This window comes from Corella eumyota, chromosome 2 (genome assembly GCF_963082875.1).
Source record: "Corella eumyota chromosome 2, kaCorEumy4.1, whole genome shotgun sequence".
NCBI lineage: Eukaryota > Metazoa > Chordata > Ascidiacea > Phlebobranchia > Corellidae > Corella > Corella eumyota.
Window position 1 is genome coordinate 706,880 of NC_137491.1, and position 18,266 is coordinate 725,145.

Sequence of the window (18,266 nt, forward strand, 5' to 3'; positions counted from 1 at the left end):
GAACAACAGACAAATGTACAGGAGCAAACTAATGTTGATCAACAAACTAATGTTGAACAGCTGACTGAAATACAGGAGCAAACTGTTGTTGAACAGCTGACCAAAATACAACGCCAAGATAAGACTGAGGTCCAGCATCAACACAACATTACTGGTGCAAATATACAACATCTTGGAGACCGATATGGAGATGATGCTGGTAAAATAAACTTAATTTTTTAAAGATTTTTGTAATAAAATTTTTACTTTGTCAGTTAGGTAAACAACAATAGTAATAAAAATTGTTATTGGCATTAAAATATATTTTTCATAGAGCAATCCACTCAACAAAACACACAATCTCAGTCAAGTGTTGCTCAAAGTGAACTACCATCTACCAGTGGGGTAATTAAACTTAAAATTTGTATAATTTGTAATAATGCTTTTGTAGTTTGGTCATTAGTTGACAAATATTTTAAAACCATGATTTAATAAAGAAAAAGTTTTGGTTGATATAAGAACTATTCCTAATTAAGATTAAGTTTAATTAAAAGTTTTTTATTTTTTATGTTTTTAGGAACAAGTGCAGCAAATGGGTAAATATAAAAAGTTTAGTTTAAAGTTATGTTTGTAAACTTAAAATAAAAAAATGGCTTTTTTTATTTCATTTTTATTTACCTAAATTCATGAAAAATTTATATATTTTGTGTTTTAGATCGAATGAAATTGCTTAAAAAGATTAAGGTAAATATTAAAAAAAAAAAAATTTCATTAAATAATAAATATTTGCGATATTTTTGTACTAATAACTTGCTTTTTTAAAACATTAAGGATCTCGAACATCAATTAGAGAAGTTGAACCCAGCAGAAGGTAGATATATTTATTTCTCTATATTGAAACAATATTTACTGATGTAAAAAAAATTGTTATTAAAGTTTTTTCTTTACGAAACACAGGTCCCGAACTCCAGGCAAGTCCCGAACTCCAGGCAAGTCCCGAACTCCAGGCAAGTCCCCAACTTCAGCCAAGTCCCCAACTTCAGCCAAGTCCCGAACTCCAGGCAAGTCCCCAACTTCAGCCAAGTTCTGAACCCCAGGTAATTTTTTTAATTTATTTTTTATTAATTTAAACAATAATAAGTATTTAAGTAAATATTTTTTTAATAAATAGTTTGATAAATGTAATATTAAATTATTGTAATATTTGTTTTTCTAATTATTAATTTAATTTTTACAGAAACAAGTCCAGAACACAGGTTACATAGGTTTATTTGTTTCTATTTTGTTTAAAAAAATGCTATAACAATAAGTAAAATATTTTAATTAAAATGTGGTTGTTACTTTGCAACCTTTTTTGTTTATATATTTACTTAACATTTTTTTATTTTGTGTTTTAGATCGAATTGAATTGTTTGAAAAAAAGATTTGGGTAAATATTTTAAAAAAAATAATAAATTTAAAATTAAGTGTTTTTTGTCTTTTTTAATTTTTTTAAGAATGACCTAATAAACACTAAATAAATATAAATACAACCTATGATAATGTAAGTAGGTATAATTTACAACTAAAATAAGGCATGTTACACTAAAATAATGTATTTGTTATTAATTTGTTAATAAATTTAAAAAAAAAGAATACTATTATAACTAGGTTTTTATAACTCTGCCTTCTTTTATTTTTTTTCTAGGATCTTCAACATCAAGTAGAAAGATTAAAACCAGTTGAAGGTAGATATTTCTTTTATTAAAGTTTCTTAATTATTAACATATTATATATTAGTTTTAGATGCCAACTTATAACATTACAAAACATAAAGAATATTTAGTTACAGTTAAAAGAGAAAAACCAATTGTTAATACAAAATTCACAAATTTTTGTTGGATTTTTAACAGTAATAAACTTTAGAAACTTCTAGTAATTTCTCATTTCTTCTAAAAACATGAAAATAATTTTAAATTTAAACAAATACAATTTAACTCAATAAATGCTAAAAATGATGTTGTTGCAGTTCCAATAAAGTTACTTATAATGGGAGGAAATGGTTATAGAAAAGATGATATTTTGTTTGACACTGTTACAAAACAATGGACTCAAATGCCAGTAAGTTTAAGTTTTATTTTTTTTTAAGTATTTTTGTTCAGTAAAATCTTTTTTTTTTTGTAAATAATTAATCTATTCAAAATACCTAAAATTTGTTATTAAATTAAATAATTGTTATTGTTTTGTAATTAAAATGCAGAACTATAAAATGAAATGAACAACCAGTTATTTATAGACAATTAACTAGAACCTGAACTGAAACTTACATATTAACAAAAATATTTAATTTAGGAATTTTTCTTAAAGTTTTTCTAAAAAAAATCAAATTACAAAAAAAATAATAAAAAATTTTTAAAACAGGTTTTAATTTTTGTTTAATGTTTTTTTTTGTTTACAAATAACTTTGTAAAATCAGTCAACTTACACTAAACATAAAAGTTTTTATTTTAAAGAAATTAAATGAAGGAAGGTATGGAGCTTCATCTGCTGTTGTCAACAAACAAATTTTCATCATGGGGGGAAGGTTTAAATCCTCTGTTGAGAGTTTAAAGTTAGATGAAGTAGATCCACAATGGAAAGTTGAACCTCCAATGAAACAAGTTCGTTTTTTTTGCATCATCAGCTGTCATAAATGGTTGGTTTATTAACTTTAGTGTTTGCCTAGTTGGGTTTTATTTTTATTGCAATTAGCTCTTTAGTTAATGTTATAAAATGCTTTAAGTTTTTTACTGTATTACATATGGCAAAATTATAATAAAAATAAAAAAATAATCTGTTTAGTTTACAAATGTCGTAGATTGTATTTACACAACTGGAGGTCAAGATGAAAATAAAAAAATTTTATCAAGTGGGGAATTCTTGGATGTGAGGACAAATATAAGAGGAAATATTCCTGACATGATTGTTCCACGACATTATCATGTATTACTTGCTGCAAAAGGTTAAACTTTCTTTTTCTAATAACTTAAAAAATGGTTGCAACTTTTAGTTATTAAAAATAGGTAGAAAGATTATTGAAAGGTAAAACAATATTGATATTATTTTAATATTTTAAAACTAAGGCAATAATATCTCACTTTTGTTTAGCAATAAACTGTTTTAAAAATTAAATTATTGTGGTTTGAAATCTTTTATTTTTAAACATGTTTTTGTTATATTTATTATTTTTTAACGAAAATAACTTTTTAAATTAAAAAAACTTGAACCAAAAGTTTTTAATTTTATACAAAGAATAATTTATCAAAATTTGTTTTATTTAATTATGTGAGTTTATAAAATTATTTGATCTAAATTTGTTATTTTTAGGTAAATTATTTGCAGTTGGAGGATATAATGGTGAAGATGGAAGATTAAGTTCATCACAATGTTTTGATTTTGATAAACAAAAGTGGTCCCTTATTTCTCCGATGAAATATGGTTCAAAATGGCCTTTTTCTCGGAAAAAAAAAATTACAAGTGGCCATTCTGGTGTATTGTTGGATGGTTACATATATGTTACTGGTTAGTATTTAAAAAATAACTTTAATATTTAAATAATATAATCCTATTGATTGAACCTTGAAAGGCGGATTGTTTTTTTTAAATTTAAGCAAGCATATTTCAAGTGTAACCTCTTTAATTTATCGTGTAAACTTGATTTCTTATTAATATATTCTCATCATAAGTAAAATATTTGGGTCATTAGCGACTGTCTTTAACTATAAGTTTAGGGTGGGTATATTTTGTTTTATCTGTTTGTTAATAACAGTGATAACTTGTTTATTATTTTTTATTATTATTACGATGAAGGAAAATAAATTATGGGAAGGAAGACAATGCATGCGTTATGACGTTAATATAAACACTTTATTCAACACTGTTTATAATAAAAATATGAAGTTAACTCTTTCATGTCATTTTGGGTTATTTTGCGGTATTTTTAAGACTTTTATGGCTACAAATGACGTCATTGTTTTAAATAATATAACCGCAATTAGATAATATAAGCAAGTACTAGCTAGTCTACAATTTATAAGCCAAATCTATTTTGTTAAATCTATTTTTTTATGCAAACAATTTTAACTAATATAAATTGTTATTAAGAGTTTAAATTTGAAGAAAAATAATTGATTTTTTGTAGGCGGTTTTCAAGATGGAATTGGTGTAGTTTCATTAGTGATCAAATACAACATATTCACAGATACCTGGTCAAATGTTGCACCACTAAACGAGGCTCGATTTCTTCACTGTGCCTCAGTTGTAGATGGCAAGATTTATGTTGTGGGGGGCTGGGATAAGTAAGTTGAGCAAAATATTTAGTTTGTGATATATTATTGAACACTGCATTCTTTTTTTATTATTTAGGCTATTTGGTCGTACAGTTTATTCAATTGAAGTATTTGATCCCACGAACATCAAGTGGACAATCATTGCTGAAACAGAACAAGTAATATCTGGTGGGACAATGGTGGTTGTGTGACGTCGATATTTCTACAAAAATTGTGTGACGTCATAGAAGTTTATAATGACACACAATTCATAAGGGGTTATTTTTTGTCTTATTTTATTAATTTTTTCCAACTTTTGTATATAAACTGGCACTTAATTATTTTTATACAAAATATGCAAATTTATATTTAGGGTCTGTGCTTCATCAAAACATTTTTTCCACCGAATTATTTTAAACTTAATTTGCACAAATTTCGGTATTTTTGATAAATTTAATTGGTTTTTGGTGCCAGCGTGCTTGTAGCACGTCTGGATAATTTGTGACGCGGGAGCGTTGATTGACTCAATTGTGCTTGCGCACTAATTAAAGGCGCGCAACTATTTCTTTCTGATAGAGCGTGGTAGCTTTATGTTGCATCAGTCTTACTTTAAACGTTTAAGTATATTCTGCTTTACCACATCGCAACCGCACAAAGAATAATTTAATAAAATTTAAAAATAAAACTTGCAAAAATTATCGAACCTTTTTATTTTGTTGTTTTTTCTGTTTAATATGATGGTTGTAAGGCTTCATGAAATCATTTACCAAGTTTGTTATAATATCAGGGTCCTAGAAAAAAATTAAAAATATAAATTAATAATTTATAAATATACAACGCTAAGGTGGAAACATATATATTTTTTTATATACCTTTATCCTCGATTTGGAAAGGTTGAATGCGCAACCTAAACATAGAGTCCCAACTGATACCCCGACCCAGTCTCTGGTTGCATGTTTGCCTGTGGCAGTGTAAGATATTATAGAATATAATTGCCTGATAGTTATGCTGCTAATTAAGTGTTGGCTTAGCAGAAGTTCACACTGTTTATAGTTTCTTACTCAAGGGCGCTACAGCATGAGAACAGTGGGAATTGAGCCTAGGAGTTCATGTTATAAAGCCTAGTGTTTTAACCACTACACCACGATGTCGGAGCTATCAAGTAATAATGACGTCATTTGTAATATTTTAACAATTTTTTTTTAATAAATTTTTTACGATTTCTTGTTTCAATCATATTAGGCTTGGTTAAATTTTCTTTTAAATTGATATTGTAAAATTTAAATTTTACGTAACAGACAACAATAATTAGGTTATTGTGTTTTGCATCGACGACTCTGTGCCAAGTCAATAACCGAATTAATAAACAATAAAATAAGTGTTAATTTAACCAATCATAAAACAAGATTTATATTAATTGAAATTTTTTATTTTATATTGGAAGCAATATGTAATTTAGTGATATTGCGTAAGCTTTTAAATACTCACGTATCTCAACAAAGTACTCTTAACTGCTGTGTTCATCAGCTTCTCTTCTTAATTTAAAGAGGTAAATATGATAAAAACACGCGCGGAAATCAACTTTTATTTCTCTTCTGTTGTTTCTTTTATTCTCTTTGGTTAAAACGTCACCAAACAGACGAGCTTTAAACGGGCAAATGCGAACATTGCTTTAAACTAAAAATGAATTCTTTAATTAAAATAAAAACGCTAATTACTGATTGATAAGGTTTTTAATTACGCGTCAAATTCCAACGTTTTTTTAGTTGATCAAGAAACGTGGCAAGTTCTTCATTTCGATTTCACAATCACTGAGATCGCACGTGCTTTCAGTTGTCGAAGAATTCTATAACATTCTAGATCAAAATAGAACGACCATCAAAGTTATTGATAAGGTAAATTTAAACACTAATATTTACACTCTATATATATAGTGCTGTAATGTTACAGAATAAAGTTAATTTATACATATTTATCTATAGCTATAGGCTTGGTGTTTTTTGCAAACAGCTTATTATTTTATTTTATTTACAGCTTCGACATCGAAGATCTTCAACATATTAATTTCAACCAAACCAAGTTATCGAGCAAAGTGGATTGAGGCATCTTGAACTAAAACGTGATCGTGATTTGATGCAGCTGCGTTGTGATTCGAAGGTTTGTGGTTGCTTTAATTGAGGTTTAATTAAAACTTGAAATAAAAGTGATTTAGTGACGTCATCACTTGTTACGTAGGCTCCTACCCATGTTAAATTACGCGGTTAAGAAAATGGTTATTAAACGATTCTGTTTTTTAATATTAAGTTAATTAAAAGGGTTTAAATTAAAGGTAATTGCATAAAATGTTAAAGTTAATAAACACATCGCTTGTCGTTGTTTTGTTGTTGTCGTTGTTTTGTTGTTGTCATTGTTTTGTTGAGGTTGTTGTTGTATGAATGCTGTTTAGGGGAGGGTTTTGTTGCTGTTGTGTTGCTGTCGTTGTTTAAATATTATTTCGTCGTTGTTTTTTGTTCTTTTGGGTTTTGTTTTTTAGTTGCGCGTTAGGTTTTGTTGTTGTCGTTTGTTATTTAAAGGTTAAGATGTGTTTATAAACAATAACAAAATGCTTTTACCAAAATTGGGTGAAATTTTACCGGGTCACGTGATATTAACAAACTGTTTCGATTACGTAATCATTTTATTTAATCACATGGTTTAACTTGCGTCGGAGCTCGCGCTAACGGTTTATGACGTCACTAATCACTTTTACAAAGGTTTTAATTAAATTAAAATTATTCAATCACATTCTGGAAGTTGAGTGACGTAGTTGTTAGCAGTTGTGGTCACGCGAAGTTTTATTTGCTGATTGATGCTTTGTGAGATGACATAATGACGTCATCAGAACTTTCCCACGCTTGCCGTCTGACGTCACTGGGACCCTGCCACGTTCGCCGTCTGACGTCACTGGGACCCTGCCACGTTCGCCGTCTGACGTCACTGGGACCCTGCCACGTTCGCCGTCTGACGTCACTGAGACCCTTCCACGCTTGCCGTCTGACGTCACTCGAACCCTTCCATGCCCGTTGTCGTGACGTCACTGGGATTCTTCACGCTTATGGTCGTGACGTCACTGGGACTCTTCACGCTTATGGTCGTGACGTCACTGGGACTCTTCACGCTTGTTGTCGTGACGTCACTGGGACTCTTCACGCTTGTTGTCGTGACGTCACTGGGACTCTTCACGTTTGTTGTCGTGACGTCACTGGGACTCTTCACGTTTGTTGTCGTGACGTCACTGGGATTATGCCACGATAGATGTCGTGACGTCACTGGGACTCTCCACGCTTGTTGTCATGACGTCACTGGGACTCTGCCATGCTTGTTGTCGTGACGTCACTGGGACTCTGCCATGCTTGTTGTCGTGACGTCACTGGGACTCTCCACGCTTGTTGTCGTGACGTCACTGGGACTCTGCCACGATAGATGTCGTGACGTCACTGGGACTCTGCCATGTTTGCTGTCGTGACGTCACTGGGACTCTGCCATGTTTGCTGTCGTGACGTCACTGGGACTCTGCCACGCTTGCTGTCGTGACGTCACAATAACCACGTCGTCAATGACTAGTCGCTAAAATAGTCAAAATGGTTATTGTCGTGGAGAGGTTACCTCGTTGGATTTCAATTATAAAAATGCAAACCGACGGCTAGGGTCGGAACCGACGTCCAGTGTCGGGCAATAAACGAAGATTAGGATGGAAGTGGATTGGCAGTGCAGTGGAGGAATGGATTTGTAGAAGGAGCATAAACTCGCTGTTAACAACTTTTGTGTTGTTGGCAGTGGTGAGTCTAAACCCTAGTTTTACTTGCTTCCAGTGTATTTAATAACAATCACATCTTTCTATCTTAACTAAATAGGGCTGCAACACTTAACTTACCATACATCCTTGAGCAAATTCAACATTACGTGATTTTGCAATGATGGGGTTACAAAAATTAGGTCGCTTCTCAGTCCCATATTTGTCCCCGCAGGTCCCTGGTTTCACACATGTCGTAAAAATATTAAAAAACAAACTAGGCCCGGTGCTGTGTTGAGGTGTGGGTAAGACCCTCGTAGTGCCACAGCACCATAAACTTTAGATACACTTTAATTTAAATTTTCCCCTCAATGTATGGTAAGGTGTTGCAGCCTTTTGTCCGTTAATTTACACACAATAATTAATTAAGAGTGTGCGAGATTTTAACGCGTTTAAAACTCTTCTAATTAATTGTTTTCACTTAAATAATTGTTGGCGATAAAGATTAATAAAACATTTTGAAATCGAACTCATTTGGAGATTTAAGATCACAACTAAGGTAAAAGAACTGGCAAAAATGTCAGTTTCTTCTTGGTTTGTAATTATCTGTGCAAATCCTTTTCTCTTTATCTTTACAATATCGTTTTTTTCGTGGCTATTTGTGTCACAAAACTTCGTGGATTGGGCCACATTTTTATTTGTGGTAACTCTTTACCACCACCTAGGGAACGGAACGCATAAACCAACTATCGACTGCTTTAAAATAGGGGTAGGCGTTCCGACGAAAAATGCGAATCGAAGTTAAAATTAAAAAACATTTTTTTTTCTATTTCACAACACTTAGGTACACAACTCGCACACTCACTTAGGTTAGGACTATCGAGATGTTGGTGACCTTGACGTGGTTCGATGGCTTAAAAAAAGGAGCATACACTAAAAAAATTCTAAATTTTAAGATAATAAATGTTAGGTTAATTTAAAATGATATTTTTGGATAAATTTTTAATATTATTTTAACTGTTAGAAAACAAATTAAATTGGAAGTATTTTTTGTGTATGCTCCTTTTCACAAACAACCAACCAAATACTTAATAATTTAAAATCTAATTTTCAGACAAAATTTAAATAAGAAGTGGAGCAATTTTAACTTTCAGTTTTTAAATATTTTAAAGGTAAATATATCTGTTAATATACAGTTGATTTTTAATTTATATTCCTTGAAAATAATTGCATATCATTAACATTTTAAATAAAACAAATTGTAATATAAAATGTTTTATAAAAGTTTTCAATATTTTAAAGATAATTACATCTAATTTACCAATAATCCATTAAAAAAATTATTTTATGTTTACATTTTGAACCCTAAAAAATCTGAAAATCGAACAAGTTGTATTTAGAAAGATTTCAAAATATTTTATTTTTATAGATGTTGTCAGTTCGTTCCCCTTTGACCTTTATTTGTGACATCATTGTCTATGACGTCAAGAACCATTTGAAGTCCTCTAACATAATTGTAGAAGATCGTTTAGTAACCTTACATGTGCAAAGCATGGACTGTCACTAACGATGATTAAACAGTGCTATCATTATGACATCATCAAAAATCTCCTAACCATTTTCATCTTTGACGTCATTTACATAAAAGTGACGTCTTCAAACTGTCAATAGTGACGTCATTGAACTGTGTCTATAGTGACGTCATTGAACTGTGTCTATAGTGACGTCATTGAACTGTGTCAATAGTGACGTCATTGAACTGTGTCAATAGTGACGTCATCGAACTGTGTCAAATACTGACGTCACCGAACTGTGTCAATAGTGACGTCATCAAACTGTGTCAATAGTGACGTCATCAAACTGTGTCAATAGTGACGTCATCAAACTGTGTCAATAGTGACGTCATCAAACTGTGTCAATAGTGACGTCATTAAGCTATGTCAATAGTGACGTCATCAAACTGTGTTAATAGTGACGTCATTGAGCTGTGTTAATAGTGACGTCATCAAACAGCAATTCAATTGTTGATTACAGTTAAACTGATTTTGTTTATTTTATTAATTTGTATTTTTTCAATACTGTTGCATTTATCGTTGTTCTAGGTAAAAATGTTTGATTGTTTTGTTTAATAAAAATGGCTTGAAGGGATTTTATATATCACTAGAATTTTGAGAAAATAATATTTTATAAATTAAGTTATTTCATATCAAAACATAAAAGTTATGCAAAAGTTATGGTGTTGCATTTATTAGGTTATATCTATCAAAAGTCTTTACAAACAATTTGCAGTAAAATTAATAAATGAAAGATAATAAAAGTTTTTCAAAAAACAAATGGTATTAAAATTAAAAGCACAATTAAAAATAAAATTTTATTTTGAAATGGCCTCCAATGGTTTTAAACCAACGACTTTATCTATACATAGACCTACAGATTTAGGCAACTTGTGTAATATTAAAAACGTCAACAAAGTAGTTCTGCTCGACTGGTTTAGGTTCTGCTGATGTTTTGTTTTGATACTAGGTTGATTGGAGTGCTCGAAATTTAATAAATACAATAGAGATATAAATATGGCAACAAATACTGCGTGGCTAGGGTGATAAATCAAACGTACATAAACAATTCTAAACATATATTTAAATAAGTTTGTTTTGCTAATGTATGTAGAAAATTAAAGTTTGTTTATAAAAATAAGTAGTTTAACATATGTAGCATACAAGGTACAGGGATTTAGGCTTAAACCTCAAACCAAACTGTCAATAAATAAAATATCGAAGTCAGTTCAGAAAAAGTGTGCAATGGGTAAACGTTTGACAAAATAATAACGCGTAAATGTTTTATGCAAATAAATAATTTTATTAATATAATGTAAAAGTAACATTTGATTTTTTAATATTTTGAAAGTACGTGTTTGTTTGAAATTGTTTAAGATTAAAAATAAAAATAAAAACAATTATTGGAAATAGCAAAAAAGTTGATTTTACCAAATACAAGCTCGTAAAAAAAGATAAAAATTTTAAAACCTATAAAAATCATAAAAGGTAAATTAACCATAAAATAATAATTTAATCTGAAAAACTTTTGCAACTCGCACCATCGGATTAAATATAAGATTATATAACCTAAGGGCAAGGGTATCTGTGCAATTTTTATATATTAGCGTAGTAACAAATATACAACGATATCAGACTTATTCAAACACTTGTATTTTCATTGTCGCATTGTTAAAAAATAGGCCGTGTTAGTTTTATAAATTAACTTAAATATTTTTTTTTAAATATAGTAAACTTGTTTCAAAATATCAATATATAGAAAAATTATTACATTTTATTAAAAATGTGAACTTAAAATTAAATATTTTTAAAGAACTGCATTGGTCCAGTGAACATTCAAGAAAAAACATTTGGCAAATATCTTTATTAAAACAAAAGTTAGTATTTGAAGCCTTATTAGCCAAAACTATGTGACGTCATTGGTGATATGCGGTTGTACATTAAAAAATTTTTTATGAAAAGTCATTTTTATTGATTTTAACTTCAATCTAAAAAAATGTCATCTAACACGTTATAAAAAACAAAATGCACTTGTAATTTATCGTTTTATACAATATCAAAGATAAAAAAATATTTTTTTTTAGCAATTAGTGTGATCCTTACATTATATCATTACGTTCCTACAACATCAGCTGCGATAGCTCCTCGTCAAGGCTTCTGTCTTGTAAACGAGATACATAATGTTCGAACCCCGACGAAGCTTCGATAAAAAGAATAAATATTTTTTTAAATAACATATGCTCACCCAAGCGCAACTAATTGGTCACGTCACCAATTAGCGTTTATTGATTAATTAAATTTAAAACTTTTTATTGTAAATAACATGTGATTTTTTTTATTCCTTTTACATTTTCACGAACATATTAGCTGTTGTACATTTATTTATAAGGGTTCGAAAACTTAGATTTCGAAACATATTGTTATTTTATTTATCTTTATGGTTTAAAATCTTAGATTTAGAAACATATTGTAATTGTTAGTGTATTTATTATTATTAACTTATTTAACCGAATTCTGAGTTAGAATAACTTTTGTTTTAATATATTCAAAGTTTTGAAACTCTTGTATGTTGTTTACTATAGGGTAATATTTCAAGCCTCCTATTTTGACAATTTAAATATTACTAATTAATAATTATTAGGTGTTTTTTTAATAAATAGAACACAGTTTTAAGCTAATGTTTATTTTGGGTTAATCAGGTCACGTGATATTTTTGGGCAAAGATATAGCATAAAAATTTCTTGAAAATTTTTTTTTTTAAATCGAAAAATATTTGTTCTGTTAGAACCGCACAGGTCTAATTAACGTGTTTTTAAAATAAGTTTAAAAAATTTCGCATTGGGAAAACTAACATTCATGATAAAACATTTCGCAAACATTTAAGTAGAACAAAAGTTTAAGCCAATTTTTATTTTGGGTATAATAAAGTCAAGTAATATTTTTGGCCAATGATATTGCATACAAATTTAAAAAAAAAATTTAAACCGAAAAATAAATGTTTTCTTAAAACCGCACAGGTCCAATTAACGTGTTTACAAAATATTTATCTAAAATATTAATATTTATAAAAGTTATGACACTTTTATTAAAAATTGATGAAATCTCAAAGCTTAAAATATTATATTTTTTTAGACGCGCATTGGCCTAACTAACATTCAAGATAAAACATTTTGCAAAAATTTTAAGTAAAACAAAAGTTACAGCAAATTTTTATTCTGGGTTTAATTAGGTCACGTGATATTTTTGGCCAATGATATTGCATACAAATTAAAAAAAAAATAAAAAATTTTAAATTGAAAAATAAGTGTTTTCTTAAAACCGCACAGGTCCAATTAACGTGTTTACGAAATATATTTATCTAAAATATTAATATTTATAAAAGTTATGACACTTTTATTAAAAATTGATGAAATCTCAAAACTTAAAATATTATATTTTTTAGACGCGCATTGGCCTAACTAACATTCAAAATAAAACATTTTGCAAAAATTTTAAGTAAAACAAAAGTTACAGCAAATTTTTATTCTGGGTTTAATTAGGTCACGTGATATTTTTGGCCAATGATATTGCATACAAATTTAAAAAAAAAAATTTAAACCGAAAAATAAATGTTTTCTTAAAACCGCACAGGTCCAATTAACGTGTTTACAAAATATTTATCTAAAATATTAATATTTATAAAAGTTATGACACTTTTATTAAAAATTGATGAAATCTCAAAACTTAAAATATTATATTTTTTAGACGCGCATTGGCCTAACTAACATTCAAGATAAAACATTTTGCAAAAATTTTAAGTAAAACAAAAGTTACAGCAAATTTTTATTCTGGGTTTAATTAGGTCACGTGATATTTTTGGCCAATGATATTGCATACAAATTAAAAAAAAAAATAAAAAATTTTAAATCGAAAAATAAGTGTTTTCTTAAAACCGCACAGGTCCAATTAACGTGTTTACAAAATATTTATCTAAAATATTAATATTTATAAAAGTTATGACACTTTTATTAAAAATTGATGAAATCTCAAAACTTAAAATATTATATTTTTTTAGACGCGCATTGGCCTAACTAACATTCAAGATAAAACATTTTGCAAAAATTTTAAGTAAAACAAAAGTTACAGCAAATTTTTATTCTGGGTTTAATTAGGTCACGAAATATTTTTAGCCAATGATATTGCATACAAATTTTTAAAAAAATAAAAAATTTTAAATCGAAAAATAAGTGTTTTCTTAAAACCGCACAGGTCCAATTAACGTGTTTACAAAATATTTATCTAAAATATTAATATTTATAAAAGTTATGACACTTTTATTAAAAATTGATAAAATCTCAAAACTTAAAATATTATATTTTTTTAGACGCGCATTGGCCTAACTAACATTCAAGATAAAACATTTTGCAAAAATTTTAAGTAAAACAAAAGTTACAGCAAATTTTTATTCTGGGTTTAATTAGGTCACGTGATATTTTTGGCCAATGATATTGCATACAAATTTTTAAAAAAATAAAAAATTTTAAATCGAAAAATAAGTGTTTTCTTAAAACCGCACAGGTCCAATTAACGTGTTTACAAAATATTTATCTAAAATATTAATATTTATAAAAGTTATGACACTTTTATTAAAAATTGATGAAATCTCAAAACTTAAATTATTATATTTTTTTAGATGCGCATTGGCCTAACTAACATTCAAGATAAAACATTTTGCAAAAATTTCAAGTAAAACAAAAGTTACAGCAAATTTTTATTGTGGGTTTAATTAGGTCACGTGATATTTTTGGCCAATAATATTGCATACAAATTTAAAAAAAAAATAAAAAATTTTAAATCGAAAAATAAATGTTTTCTTAAAACCACACAGGTCCAATTAACGTGTTTACAAAATATTTATCTAAAATATTAATATTTATAAAAGTTATGACACTTTTATTAAAAATCGATGAAATCTCAAAACTTAAATTATTATATTTTTTTAGACGCGCATTGGCCTAACTAACATTCAAGATAAAACATTTTGCAAAAATTTTATGTAAAACAAAAGTTACAGCAAATTTTTATTCTGGGTTTAATTAGATCACGTGATATTTTTGGCCAATAATATTGCATACAAATTAAAAAAAAAAATAAAAAATTTTAAATCGAAAAATAAGTGTTTTCTTAAAACCGCACAGGTCCAATTAACGTGTTTACAAAATATTTATCTAAAATATTAATATTTATAAAGTTATGACACTTTTATTAAAAATTAATGAAATCTCAAAACTTAAAATATTATATTTTTTTAGACGCGCATTGGCCTAACTAACATTCAAGATAAAACATTTTGCAAAAATTTTAAGTAAAACAAAAGTTACAGCAAATTTTTATTCTGGGTTTAATTAGGTCACGTGATATTTTTGGCCAATGATATTGCATACAAATTTTAAAAAAAATAAAAAATTTTAAATCGAAAAATAAGTGTTTTTTTAAAACCGCACAGGTCCAATTAACGTGTTTACAAAATATTTATCTAAAATATTAATATTTATAAAAGTTATGACACTTTTATTAAAAATTGATGAAATCTCAAAACTTAAAATATTATATTTTTTTAGACGCGCATTGGCCTAACTAACATTCAAGATAAAACATTTTGCAAAACTTTTAAGTAAAACAAAAGTTACAGCAAATTTTTATTCTGGGTTTAATTAGGTCACGTGATATTTTTGGCCAATGATATTGCATACAAATTAAAAAAAAAAATAAAAAATTTTAAATCGAAAAATAAGTGTTTTCTTAAAACCGCACAGGTCCAATTAACGTGTTTACAAAATATTTATCTAAAATATTAATATTTATAAAAGTTATGACACTTTTATTAAAAATTGATGAAATCTCAAAGCTTAAAATATTATAATTTTTTAGACGCGCATTGGCCTAACTAACATTCAAGATAAAACATTTTGCAAAAATTTTAAGTAAAACAAAAGTTACAGCAAATTTTTATTCTGGGTTTAATTAGGTCACGTGATATTTTTGGCCAATGATATTGCATACAAATTTTTGAAAAAAATAAAAAATTTTAAATCGAAAAATAAATGTTTTCCTAAAACCGCACAGGTCCAATTAACGTGTTTACAAAATATTTATCTAAAATATTAATATTTATAAAAGTTCTGATACTTTTATTAAAAATTGATGAAATCTCAAAACTTAAAATATTATATTTTTTTAGACGCGCATTGGCCTAACTAACATTTAAGATAAAACATTTTGCAAAAATTTTAAGTAAAACAAAAGTTACAGCAAATTTTTATTCTGGGTTTAATTAGGTCACGTGATATTTTTGGCCAATGATATTGCATACAAATTAAAAAAAAAATAAAAAATTTTAAATCGAAAAATAAGTGTTTTCTTAAAACCGCACAGGTCCAATTAACGTGTTTACAAAATATTTATCTAAAATATTAATATTTATAAAAGTTATGACACTTTTATTAAAAATTGATGAAATCTCAAAACTTAAAATATTATATTTTTTTAGACGCGCATTGGCCTAACTAACATTCAAGATAAAACATTTTGCAAAAATTTTAAGTAAAACAAAAGTTACAGCAAATTTTTATTCTGGGTTTAATTAGGTCACGTGATATTTTTGGCCAATGATATTGCATACAAATTTTTAAAAAAATAAAAAATTTTAAATTGAAAAATAAGTGTTTTTTAAAACCGCACAGGTCCAATTAACGTGTTTACAAAATATTTATCTAAAATATTAATATTTATAAAAGTTATGACACTTTTATTAAAAATTGATGAAATCTCAAAACTTAAAATATTATATTTTTTTAGATGCGCATTGGCCTAACTAACATTCAAGATAAAACATTTTGTAAAAATTTTTAGTAAAACAAAAGTTACAGCAAATTTTTATTCTGGGTTTAATTAGGTCACGTGATATTTTTGGCCAATAATATTGCATACAAATTTTAAAAAAAATAAAAAATTTTAAATCGAAAAATAAATGTTTTCTTAAAACCACACAGGTCCAATTAACGTGTTTACAAAATATTTATCTAAAATATTAATATTTATAAAATTATGACACTTTTATTAAAAATTGATGAAATCTCAAAACTTAAATTATTATATTTTTTTAGACGCGCATTGGCCTAACTAACATTCAAGATAAAACATTTTGCAAAAATTTTAAGTAAAACAAAAGTTACAGCAAATTTTTATTCTGGGTTTAATTAGGTCACGTGATATTTTTGGCCAATGATATTGCATACAAATTAAAAAAAAAATAAAAAAATTTAAATCGAAAAATAAGTGTTTTCTTAAAACCGCACAGGTCCAATTAACGTGTTTACAAAATATTTATCTAAAATATTAATATTTATAAAAGTTATGACACTTTTATTAAAAATTGATGAAATCTCAAAACTTAAATTATTATATTTTTTTAGATGCGCATTGGCCTAACTAACATTCAAGATAAAACATTTTGCAAAAATTTCAAGTAAAACAAAAGTTACAGCAAATTTTTATTGTGGGTTTAATTAGGTCACGTGATATTTTTGGCCAATAATATTGCATACAAATTTAAAAAAAAAATAAAAAATTTTAAATCGAAAAATAAATGTTTTCTTAAAACCACACAGGTCCAATTAACGTGTTTACAAAATATTTATCTAAAATATTAATATTTATAAAAGTTATGACACTTTTATTAAAAATCGATGAAATCTCAAAACTTAAATTATTATATTTTTTTAGACGCGCATTGGCCTAACTAACATTCAAGATAAAACATTTTGCAAAAATTTTATGTAAAACAAAAGTTACAGCAAATTTTTATTCTGGGTTTAATTAGGTCACGTGATATTTTTGGCCAATAATATTGCATACAAATTAAAAAAAAAAATAAAAAATTTTAAATCGAAAAATAAGTGTTTTCTTAAAACCGCACAGGTCCAATTAACGTGTTTACAAAATATTTATCTAAAATATTAATATTTATAAAGTTATGACACTTTTATTAAAAATTAATGAAATCTCAAAACTTAAAATATTATATTTTTTTAGACGCGCATTGGCCTAACTAACATTCAAGATAAAACATTTTGCAAAAATTTTAAGTAAAACAAAAGTTACAGCAAATTTTTATTCTGGGTTTAATTAGGTCACGTGATATTTTTGGCCAATGATATTGCATACAAATTTAAAAAAAAATAAAAAATTTTAAATCGAAAAATAAGTGTTTTTTTAAAACCGCACAGGTCCAATTAACGTGTTTACAAAATATTTATCTAAAATATTAATATTTATAAAAGTTATGACACTTTTATTAAAAATTGATGAAATCTCAAAACTTAAAATATTATATTTTTTTAGACGCGCATTGGCCTAACTAACATTCAAGATAAAACATTTTGCAAAAATTTTAAGTAAAACAAAAGTTACAGCAAATTTTTATTCTGGGTTTAATTAGGTCACGTGATATTTTTGGCCAATGATATTGCATACAAATTTTAAAAAAAATAAAAAATTTTAAATCGAAAAATAAGTGTTTTTTTAAAACCGCACAGGTCCAATTAACGTGTTTACAAAATATTTATCTAAAATATTAATATTTATAAAAGTTATGACACTTTTATTAAAAATTGATGAAATCTCAAAACTTAAAAT

The 18,266-nt window shown here is 27.1% G+C and overlaps 1 long non-coding RNA gene across 1 annotated transcript; it reads left to right on the top strand.

The window, feature by feature from the left end:
• The first annotated feature begins 1,349 nt into the window (after positions 1–1,349).
• LOC145743458 (uncharacterized) lies at positions 1,350–2,848 on the top strand. Its single transcript, XR_014281012.1, has 5 exons — positions 1,350–1,408; positions 1,667–1,706; positions 1,988–2,079; positions 2,472–2,653; positions 2,800–2,848. It is a non-coding gene; the product is annotated as an uncharacterized LOC145743458 (long non-coding RNA).
• The last annotated feature ends 15,418 nt before the right edge of the window (positions 2,849–18,266 follow it).